The 11,862-nt window shown below is 43.0% G+C and overlaps 1 long non-coding RNA gene across 6 annotated transcripts; it reads left to right on the top strand.

Annotated features, from left to right (window-relative positions):
* Positions 1 to 8,307: 8,307 nt before the first annotated feature.
* Positions 8,308 to 11,313, top strand: LOC109746435 (uncharacterized). Of its 6 annotated transcripts, none has more exons than XR_005759711.3 (5): positions 8,308 to 8,591; positions 8,688 to 8,796; positions 9,635 to 9,751; positions 10,235 to 10,287; positions 10,851 to 11,313. It is a non-coding gene; the product is annotated as an uncharacterized lncRNA (long non-coding RNA). The 6 variants fall into 6 exon arrangements; XR_002228793.4 differs by adding an exon at positions 9,400 to 9,526 and having other exon boundaries at positions 8,348 to 8,796; XR_002228792.4 differs by adding an exon at positions 9,394 to 9,526 and having other exon boundaries at positions 8,348 to 8,796.
* The last annotated feature ends 549 nt before the right edge of the window (positions 11,314 to 11,862 follow it).

Raw genomic sequence — 11,862 nt, 5'->3', positions numbered from 1 at the left:
AGGACTCCCTCAATAGCCGAGCTCACTACCCCTAGCTCCGGTGGAACGAGGTGGACCGGACGTGTGTCGAAGGGGAAATTGAGCCTACCCACTGCGCCGTGGTAGCGGACCTGCCAGCGGTCGTACTCCATGGCCGCGAGCTCGGACGTGTGGAAGCTACCGAGCCACCGGCGGGTGTGGGTCTCCCGATCTATAATCTCCGCGATCCACATCCCCCACCACCGCTACAGGACCTCGAGGTAGGACCTCGTCGGCTGCCGGGTCCGAGGGAGGACGGGGAAGTCCTCGAACCGGCGTAGGGGCGCGGCGGCGGGCGGTTCGGGGGACCTGCGACGGTGGATCGATAAAGAGCCCGCGGAGGACGACGGGGACACCTCAGTGGCCACCTCGCCAGCGTCGGGCGAAGAGGCCTTGATAAACCTCTTTTTGGCCGTTGGCTCCTCGAGCTCCCCGGCACACAGGCAGAGGTTGAGGATGGAGGCGGCGGCGATGGTGGCGACCTACCAATGGTTTTGGGGGTGGTGTGTGTCTGTGTGAGCGGAGGTATGGGGAGTGTGTGGTGTGTGTGGATGGGGGGGTGGGCAAGGTGGTGTTTGAGGAAAGACCGCGGCAACTAAAAATTTTACTAGGCAGGAGTAACAAGGCGGGGCTACTGAAAATTTTGATCAAGGGCGAGCAGATATTTTTGATATTGCAAGGGATGTAGAGGCGGGAGTAAAATGCCGGGGCCCGGGGCTACTGAAAATTTGAATCAAGGGACTGAAGCAGAGCGGGAGTAACAGACATCGCACACGGTCTGCACATACTAATCATGTGCTATCTGTTAAATTGTGATCCAAATTCTACCGTATTGGACTAGACGTAGTACATACGGTGTGGGCCTTTGCGTTGGTACCGACGCGTATGAGTACAACTCGTTTACTTGTCCTCCAAGGACTCTCATGTATTGCCCTCATATATACCCCATGTAGTCGCACCTCAGACGGTCTATCGTCTCGTGCTTGTAATACTCCTCCATCATAGTGATTGCGCCTTCGTCCGTCCGTGGTTTTCTCCCGCAAGGGTTTCCACATAAAAAATCCGTGTGCTCTCATGTCTCATTTATTTCTCGTTATTATCTAACAAGTGGTATACAGAGCCAAGTTGCAAAGATACGAGATTTGAGACGAGAGTTAGGGTTGCGGTCTATCCGCCGCAGCCGTCTTCCGCGATCCTCGAATCCGACACGGGATTGTTTTCTGCTGCGCGTCGTCACAGAGATCCGCTGTTCGAGTCTGACAGCTATTCCGCCGAGACCTCCGCTGCTGTGCCGCCCTACAAAGTCGTGCGCTTGTCCGATCTGCCGAGCCGTGCGTCTCAGCAGGTGCAAGCTTCAAGTCCCCAGATTTGTCGGCAAGTGATCTGACCAGCTATCGCTTCCTCGTGTGGAGACCGAAGCCACATTCCAGGTCCAGATTTGTTTTCTTTAACCCTCTCTGATCAAGAGCTAGTACTAGATAGCCAGCTACTGGTACTATTTGTCACGTGAAGCTACAGTTGGTTTTTTTAATTGCTACGTCCACTACGAAACAAACTACCAGGTGCTATCTTCTCTGTTTTGTTTGCTCCGCATATTAATTCCATCAAGAATTATTTTACTCCGACTTCACTACTTTGTGCATAGTTTAATCGACTCATGGCTTCCATGAAGTACGATCTTCCGCTGCTGGACCGTGACACAAGGTTTACCCTGTGGCAAGTCAAGATGCGGGCGTTGTTGGCACAGTCCGACTATGATGAAGCACTGTGTAATTTTGGGAAGAACAGAATTCAGGACTGGACTAATGTGGAGAAAAGAATTGATTGTAAGGCTTTGTCACAAATTCAACTCCATTTGCATAATAATATTTTGCAGGAAGTTTTGAGTGAGAAAACTGCCGCCGCTCTATGGTTAAAGCTGGAAGGGATTTGCATGACTAAAGATCTCACCAGCAAGATGCATCTGAAGCAAAACATTATTCCTGCACAGGTTACCCGAGGGAGGTAATGTTTTGAATCATATTTCAGAATTTAAAGAGATCATATCTGATCTAGCTGCAATGGAGGTTAAGTATGAAGAGGAGGATATTGCTTTACTGTTACTTTGTTCACTGCCAAGTTCTTATACCAATTTTAGAGACACCATATTATACAGTCGTGATGCTCTCACACTTAATGAAGTTTATGAAGCTTTGAACTCTAAGGAGAAGATGAAATTAATGGTGCCTCATGATGGTTCAAGTTCATCCCAATCCGAGGGATTATCTGTTTGTGGCAGGACAAAGGAGAAGAACTCACATAATGGAAACAGAGGCAAAAGTAAGAACGGCTATAGGGGCCAGTCGCAATCCAGAGACAAGAAGTATTCAGGTATTGCAAGAGAGACGGACATGACATCTCAGAGTGTTTCAAGTTGCAAAACAAGGAAAAGAGAAAAGGTAACAAACAAGGTGACAATTCTGCTAACGTTGCTCGTGATGATAGTTTCAATGATGCTCTTGTCATTATCGCTAGATGTGCTGAGACCAATGATGAGTGGGTACTTGACACTGCATGCACTTTTCATATGTGCCCGCATAGAGATTGGTTTACTACTTTTGATTCCACTTCTGCTACTGGTTCCGTTTTGGGTTTTGATAATTCACCATGCAAGATTGAAGGCATAGGTTCCATTCGAATTAAGATGTTTGATGGCACAATCAGAACTTTGGCAGATGTTCGGTATATTCCGAAGATGAAGAGAAATCTTATTTCTATGAGTGCCCTTGATGCAAAGGGGTACAAATATTCAGGTGGAGATAGTGTTTTGAAGGTCACCAAAGGTTCCCTTGTTGTGATGAAAGGTGACTTAAGTTCGACCAATGGTCTTTATTACCTTTGAGGTTCTACCGTTTCAGGTAACGCTACTCCAGTTATTTCAAAGAATTTTGATTGTGATGCTGCTAACCTTTGGCATATGCGTCTTGGACATATGAGTGAACTTGGTTTAGCAGAGTTAAATAAGAGAGGTCTTCTTGATGGATATGAACCCGGTAAATTGAAATTTTGTGAGCATTGTATCTTCGGCAAACACAAGAGGGTGAAGTTCAACACTTCGGTTCATACAACTGAAGGTATTCTTGATTATGTTCATGCTGATTTATGGGGACCATCTCGCAAGAAGTCACTAGGTGGTGCTAGTTACATGCTGACTATTATTGATGATTATTCGAGAAAAGTTTGGCCTTATTCCTTGAAGCATAAATATGAAGCATTATCAGTTTTTAAGGAGTGGAAGATTATGATTGAAAGGCAGACTGAAAAGAAGGTAAAAACACTTCGCGCTGATAATGGTATGGAATTATGTTCTAAGCAATTTAAGAATTATTGCAAGTCTGAAGGCATTGTCAGACATTATACCGTTCCTTATACTCCTCAACAAAATGGTGTTGCTGAGCGTATGAACAGGACCATTATTTCCAGAGCCCGTTGCATGTTGTCCAATGCAGGTTTGCATAAGCGTTTTTGGGCTGAGGCCGCTTCCAGTGCTTGTTATCTCATTAACCGTTCACCATCTATTGCTCTTAATAAGAAAACTCCAATTGAGGTATGGTCTGGTTCACCTGCTGATTATTCACAGTTGAGAGTTTTTGGTTGCACTGCTTATGCTCATGTTGATAATGGAAAGTTGGAGCCTAGAGCTGTTAAGTGCATCTTTCTTGGTTATAAATCTGGTGTTGAAGGTTTTAAATTGTGGAATCCTGAAACCCAGAAGGTTGTTATTAGCAGAAATGTTATCTTTAATGAATCTGCTATGTTACATGATGTTTCATCTACTAATGTTCCTATTGAGAGTGAACATCAGCCTATTGTTCAAGAGCCTATTGTTCAAGAGCCTACTGTTCAGGTGGAGCATGTTATTGACTATGGTGATACATCTGGTAATGAAATGTTGATGCACATGATGAACCCGTCGTTAATGATGATCATGTCACTCCCCCTCCAGTTCAGCTTATTGTTCCACCCAGTTGGAATCTCGCACGTGACAGAGTTAGGTGGGGTACTAATAAACCTGTCAGGTTAATTGAAGAGTGCAATATTGTTTCTTTTGCTTTATCTATTGCGGAAGAAATTGAAGGTAATTCTAAGCCTTCTTCGTATTTCGAGGCTATTATTTCTGGTGATAGTAATAAGTGGATGACCGCTATGCATGATGAGATGGAATCACTTGAAAAGAATGGCACTTGGGATTTAGTAAAATTACCTAGAGAGAAGAAACCTATTTGTTGCAAGTGGGTTTTCAAGAGGAAAGAAGGTGTTTCTCCTAATGATGAGACAATATATGAAGCAAGGTTAGTTGCTAAAGGTTACAGTCAGATTCCAGGTATTGACTATAACAAAGTCTTTTCTCCTGTTGTGAAGCATAGCTCTATTCGCACTTTACTCAGTATTGTTGCCATGCATGATCTTGAGCTTGAACAATTGGATGTTAAAACTGCATTTTTACATGGAGAATTAGAAGAGGATATTTATATGGAACAACCTGAAGGTTTTGTTATTCCTGGAAAAGAAAAGCTTGTCTGTAAGTTAAAGAAATCTCTATATGGATTGAAGCAACCCCCTAGATAGTGGTACACGAAATTTGACACCTTTATGCTCTCTCAAGGTTTCGAAAGGTCTAATTATGATAGTTGTGTTTATTTGAAAACTGTCAATGGTTCAACTATTTATTTGCTCCTTTATGTTGATGATATGCTAATTGCTGCAAAGAGTATGTCAGATATTGATGAACTAAAGAAGCAATTGAGTAATGAATTTGAGTTGAAGGATTTGGGTGCAGCAAAGAAAATTCTTGGCATGGAAATATCCAGAGATAGACCGTCTGGAAAAGTGTATCTAAGTCAGAAGGGATATATTGATAAAGTTCTTCATCGTTTTAATATGCATAATGCCAAGCTGGTGAGTACACCGTTAGCTGCACACTTCAAATTATCATCAGCTTTATGTCCTAAGTCAGATGCCGATATTGAGTACATGTCTAGAGTTCCCTATTCGAGTGCAGTTGGTTCACTTATGTATGCCATGGTTTGTTCTCGTCCGGATTTATCATATGCATTGAGTGTTGTCAGTAGATACATGACTAATCCTGGAAAAGAGCATTGGAGAGAAGTTCAGTGGATTTTCAGATACGTGCGAGGTACTTCTAATGCTTATTTACAGTTTGAGAAAACTGGAGATGGACTTGTTGGTTTTGTTGATTCTGATTTTGCTGGTGATTTGGATAAGAGAAGATCCCTCACAGGTTATGTTTTCACCATTGGTGGTTGTGCTGTGAGTTGGAGAGCAACTTTGTAGTCTATTGTGGCTTGTTCCACTACCGATGCCGAGTATATGGCTATTTCTGAGGCATGCAAAGAAGCTATCTGGTTGAGAGGTTTGTATACTGAGCTTTGTGGAGATTCATCTTTCCCTACCATATTTTCTGATAGTCAAAGTGCCATATATCTTACAAAGAATCCAATGTATCATGAGAGGACAAAGCACATTGATGTCAAATTCCATTATATTCGAGATGTTGTTGCTGAAGGCAATTTGAAGGTATGCAAGATAAGTACTCATGATAATCCTGCTGACATGATGACAAAGCCAGTTCCGACCAATAAGTTTGAGCTTTGCTCAGGCTTAGTTGGTATTTCTCACTAGCCCTATGGACTTTGACGCACAAGGTGTTTATACAGATTTGGATGGAGTTATTTGCTTTCTTCGACTACTGGAGGGAATTTGGCTCAAGGTGGAGATTGTTAAATTATGATCCAATTTCTACCGTATTGGACTAGACGTAGTACATACGGTGTGGGCCTTTGCGTTGGTACCGACGCGTACGAGTACAACTCGTTTACTTGTCCTCCAAGGACTCTCATGTATTGCCCTCATATATACCCCATGTAGTCGCACCTCAGACGGTCTGTCGTCTCGTGCTTGTAATACTCCTCCATCATAGTGATTGCGCCTTCGTGCGTCCGTGGTTTTCTCCCGCAAGGGTTTCCACGTAAAAAATCCATGTGCTCTCATGTATCGTTTATTTCTCATTATTATCTAACACTATCAAACATTAAAACCTTCCACGCGGTAGATATTTTCGAGATTACGAGGCAGTAGATATTTTTGAGACCGGGAGGCAAGCCTCGTGGCGCCCAATCTACTGTGTTGATGTGAGGGACTGCAGGGCACGGGCGTGGCACACGGGTAGTCTGACCAAACCGTGTCTGTTGCGTACCCAATCGCAGACGGTTTCTACATCCAACTCGTGTGTTGTTTATAATTTTGGCAAAAAGAATAATGCGGGAGAGGGTCAGAACACAAACACACTTGCATGTGGACAAATATATGTATGAAAACGGTGGTTTGATGTTCGAATACCCAATGCACAATTTTGATGTGGCACCTGTCGCACAAAAGCACAATATTGCTAGTCAGCCATCCCCCTACGAACCCCACTTCGTGTCGGCGGTAAGGGAATCCTAGCTACGAGTGCATGCCCCCAAATAGCTAGGTCTGAAATCTCACCTTACCGTAACACACAACCTATAGGAGTCCATCATATATATAGGTAAAATGTTTGGGGCACCTAGTTCGGATCCGACCCGCTAATTCATTTTTTGCTTACAAATAATCAATACTACCTTTCAAATAATTCACTTTCCTTTTGTACTTGCATGCACTGCCATTGATTGTCGATTGGTTTCCAGAAAATGGCATGTTATTGATTCCCTCATAAACAACTTCTTTCCTTAAATACTATAGTATTGTTAAAAAATAGCGAAAAACTCATATTTGGGTACGTAAATATATACCCTATGATTTTTTTTTCATTTGGGTACGTGTATATATACCCTATGATTTCCCTTAAATACTATGATTTTTATTTGGGCACATATATATATACCCTATGATTTTTTGTAGATACTCTATGATTTATTCTAGGTATTAGATGTCTTTCCTTAAATACTATAGTATATACCCTATATATATATATTAGTGTGGATTTTTTAACACCTAGTGACTATGCCACCCCTGTGGGTGACAGTGCCACCCCATGTAATCTCTGTTCATTGCATGCCTCGTGATCTGTGCAAACACTATGCTAACGTCATTCCTCCATCGGGATTCAGTTAATGAGCATGCTAACAATCACACTAATACGATTCCAGAAGAGTATGTGTCAAACTTGGGGCATCATAATGTCAGATCATCGATACTTAACCAAAAAGATTTCCTAATAGTATAAAATTATTATAATTACTAACTTTCTACAATAGTAAAAAAAGTTGGTTGGTGATTAGAAGTTATAATACCTAAATGGAGTTCTCCGTGAACTCAAAACAGATTCCCTGAAAATAGATCCATGCGTATACATAGTATCAACATTCAATCTTGATACTACCTAGTTCTGATGAACTCGTCTCAGTGTAAATAGACAACTGGAAAACTAGTCAATGGCAGACTAAAAAATACTGCACGGATCTCAAAGCGAGATCAGACGGAACCAGAAGGATGACAATGCCCCAGGTGACAAAGCCATAATAATAATAACAGAATAATATTCTGTTACCCTCCACCCTATAACGAGCGATCCGAGAGTAGAGGCAGACCCGTCGTCCCGAACGATTCCCCACCCCGATGCGCCTCCCTCTCCTCCCAGCGCGCCGCCGCCGCGGCCTCCCCGTCCCCCAGCGCGCGCTGCCGCGGCCACCCTCTCTCCCAGCTCGCCGCCGCCGCGGCCTCCCCGTCCCCCAGCGCACGCTGCCGCGGCAACCCTCTCTCCCAGCTCGCCGCCGCCGCGGCCTCCCCCTCCCCCAGCGCGCGCCGCCGCGGCCACCCCTCCCCCAGCTCGCCGCCGCCGCGGCCACCCCTCCCCCAGCTCGCCGCCGCCGCGACCAGCCCCTCCACCGCATCAGCTCCCAGGACGTTCAGAGCCGCCAACCAGTCCGTTCACCACCGCGAACAGAGCCCGTTCAACGACGCAGCGGTTCGATGTGTGACACGCTGCCCTGCCCTGACGTGCAGCCGACGCGCACCATCCCATCGTCGGCGCGACCTCTGCCACGTCGGGTCGCAGCCCCAGCCACCCAGCGCGCCGCTCGCGCAGATCGCCTGCGTGCTGGTGGCGAGCGTCTCCTTGTCTCGTACTCCTGCTGAACTCGGGCTCCTCTGCCCAGGCCCTTGTCTTCGCAGCACTTGCGCGGTCATCCGGCAGCGGCGGCGCCAATGGATCCAACGATGTTAGCCTCCGGCAGCGGCGGCGCTTCTGGCTACCCTGACGTGCCCCACTCCAGCTCCTCCCCTTCCCGGCGAGCCTCCCATGCCACAGTTTCTCTGTCTCTCTCTCTCTCAAGAACGTGTTCTGTTGGACAGTTCGAGTGCATCATCCTCCGTGCTAGTAATAATGTGTACACATCAGTGCATATGTGCTACTAGTGTACATGCGAATTGTCCTGTGCTAGTACAATCATTTCCATCTTCCGATGGACAGTTCAAGTACAAAACACCTACCTCTCGCTGATCCCCTGCCTTACTCTACTTTGTTTAATCCTGTGAGAGTTAGCTACAAAAGATAGCATAGCTAAAAATCCTTCATGCTGAACCATGTATTTTTACCTAAACAAACTTTTAAAACAACTATTGTGCAGGTGAACAAATTTACTGTTTGAGGCTCCCTGCTGGATGTCGGTGCCGGAGGCGAACAGACACCATCGTCTCCCCGCGCCCATAGACTTCTCTTCTCTCCTGCAACGCAAGGTTGATTTTCCTCTTAAACATTCACACGGAAAAGAATAGAGCTACTCCTTACACATTGTGTGCTGGCGTCAGAACGTGTTATACTCCAACAGAAGTTCTGCAGGGACATATAGACAGAGTGATGTGTTGTGTGCTGTTAGTTCATAAAAGTTCAGGAACTAGAGATTCAACACACAATCAATGTATAATAATATCTCCTATTTTGCTCATTTTTTCTTTCCAAAACAGCACCATGTTTTTGTTCCCAATAACGATGGCTATATTGTTCACCGCAACGTAAGTACAGTTCTGGGTTCCAGCTTTTGATCCATTCTCTTATTTTATTGCACTAAAACATGCTTGAACCATGTTTGGGAATATGTTAGATAGCTCCGGCACAGGTGACTCGGTTTGCACTTGTACTTCTCAAGTGGGAGCTATGTGTACTAATTATTTTGCTAGCAAACCTAAGTCTTATTCTGTGCATGTGTACTTGTACTTCTTAACTTGTTCTAGCAAATATATGTGAAAACTAGGTAGCATTTCTTCACACTTTTGGTGGGAAAAATATTGTTAAAACATGTTTCTTCAAATGGGAATTAATCAAAAAATTGGCAGAGGCAGTGTAGGAGTAGCAGCCACGTCATGGATGGTGAAATGCGAACAAGGTTTCAGTCGGGGTGGTCTACACCAACTACCTTCAGCTAGGAGGACAGAAAATAGTAGTAGGATGAATACATTGGCCTTACCGGTCTGTCCAGCAACTTCATTCCACGCCAGTACATGCAATGCTATGTTTTTTCTTTGCTAGTATCATGTGCATCCTCGAGTCCTAATACGAGTCATGTTTACCCTGTAGTTATGTTCCTATGTTTGGAGAGACGAACTATGATCCGAGCCGTCAGTACGCGCCTATACCGACGGGAGAACAACTTGAGGCACTTGGAAAAGGCATAGAGAAGAGGAATATCTTCCTGTAAGTAACACTACTATCTGTGTGCTTTTAGCTACGCCTATGTGCTTGTTTTTTTTGAAGCATCCTGTACAAAAAAAGAGGAGAATCTTGTGTTGATGCTGCTATCATTCAATGTCATGCTGCTTCTGTGTAAAAAAATGATGCTCTATAGGTTCTTGTCGAAATGCCTATGAAATTTGATATATCACCTAAATAAGCTCAAAGAAAAAAAATATGCAAGTTCAGTGACATGCTGCTACAGTTCTGGACTTTTCCAGCCGTGCTAGTACTAATAAAATCACATGGCAGGTAGCTACACCAAACTAAAATAGATACTGGTACTGATGAATATCGAATTGATTGAAATTTGTAGCTGATTCCTCATACCAAGGACTCTTATTTTAATTTGTAGCTGATGAATATCGAATTGATTGAAATTTGTAGCTTATTTTTAGTTCAGTTTAGTTTCATTTCTTATTTTAATTTGTTGCGTGCGTGCTACAGAGGACTCACTCTTCACTGACAAAGACAAGAAGACCGGCAGCATCCTCAGCCAGGTCTGATACATATAGAGTCTTATATTATTTGATTTGACCACAGTATGCGTAGCCTCTGCCTATGTAGTATGTAACGAACGAGATGGCAAGCATCAACATGTAGTATATGTGAGTGAGAGGAACACAAGTACTTCAGTACGGCTAGCTTAAGTGGTGTGAACTGAAAACCAAGTCTCAACATATCTGGTTCTTTCTTTTATGAGATGATTTCCTCCCGATTTCTAGAACTCACAAATATAGTGTTTGGTCATCCTTAGCAGGTAGGTGTAAACCACACAGACGCTTAGCAGGTAGGAGTACAACCAAAGCTAGCCGACGGCGCATAAGCTACTTGCAAAAGAGAAGCCCTTCTTACATCGACAACATCTTAATTTTTATTCAGTTCAATTTCCAATTTTAGTTCAGTTCATTCTTATTTTTAGTTCAGTTCATTCTTATTTTTAGTTCAGTCAGTTTCTTATTTTATTTTCCTTCAATTTCTATTTCTTTTTTAGTTCAGTTTCTAATTTTACTAAAGTTCAATTCCTAATTCCAAACAGTTTGTGTAAATTCCCATCGAGCAGGTGTGCACGGTGAGCGGCTACTGAACTAGCACAAAGGATACCAAGCAGGCTAAGGGTGAAGTACACGATGCAGGCAATGAGGAGAACAAAAACATGCAATCCGTACACATAGAAGCAGCTGCAAGTTCTTTTGTCTATGATGATATGATTGCTACTCCCTCCGTTCGGAATTACTTGTCGCAGAAATGGATGTATCTAGACGTATTTTAGTTCTAGATACATCCATTTCCGAGACAAGTAATTCCGAACGGAGGGAGTACTTCTTAAAAGAAAGTGTACATGATAGTTTGATGTTTCTACAAGAAAGGAAAAAATGGTTTGAATTTAAAACATTGATCAGTACAGATAAAAACAATTATTAGTTCGAGTGCTCTCTCCTGCCTATGTTGGTTGATGTCCACGGACGGACAAGAAATTGTATGGAATGTTCAATTATTACTAGCATATAAGTTTAGATAATAAATAGCTGTTGGTTCGTCTATGGAATTTGAGAAAGTTCGTCTATGGACCTGAGCAATATATGCTCAAAGAAAGCCAAAGAAAAAACACAACACATTTATTGTGGAAATTTTTTATTTTAGTTCAGTACAAACACACAGATAGATTAGTACAAATACGAAAACACATGAAATTTTTTTTTGCTGAGGTCGGTGCTATGGATAATATGATTCATGTACATGTATTATATGTGTGGAAACAATTTTGTCAGATGAAAGGAAAAATGGTTTGAATTAAAAATATTGATCAATACGAGTTAAAAACATGGTCCATTCGGAATAAAAGAAATGAAAAAATCAAATTGTAAAAGTTCAAGCAAAAAAGAAACCCCATGAAAATTCAAATGGTAAAAGTACAAGTCATAATGAGAGAAGTTCACAACATCGTTGTAAAAAAATGTTGAGTTCAAAAAAAAGAAACAAACTAAACATTCTCTTTCTGAAAAAATAGTATTCAGTTTGACGATATAAACTATGCAAGTACAGGGGCGATGATACTGTAAACTATTGAAACT

Source organism: Aegilops tauschii, chromosome 6 (genome assembly GCF_002575655.3).
Source record: "Aegilops tauschii subsp. strangulata cultivar AL8/78 chromosome 6, Aet v6.0, whole genome shotgun sequence".
In the NCBI taxonomy this organism is placed as follows: domain Eukaryota; kingdom Viridiplantae; phylum Streptophyta; class Magnoliopsida; order Poales; family Poaceae; genus Aegilops; species Aegilops tauschii.
Note: the sequence above shows the minus strand (reverse complement) of the source record. Positions and strands in the feature narration are given on the sequence as shown.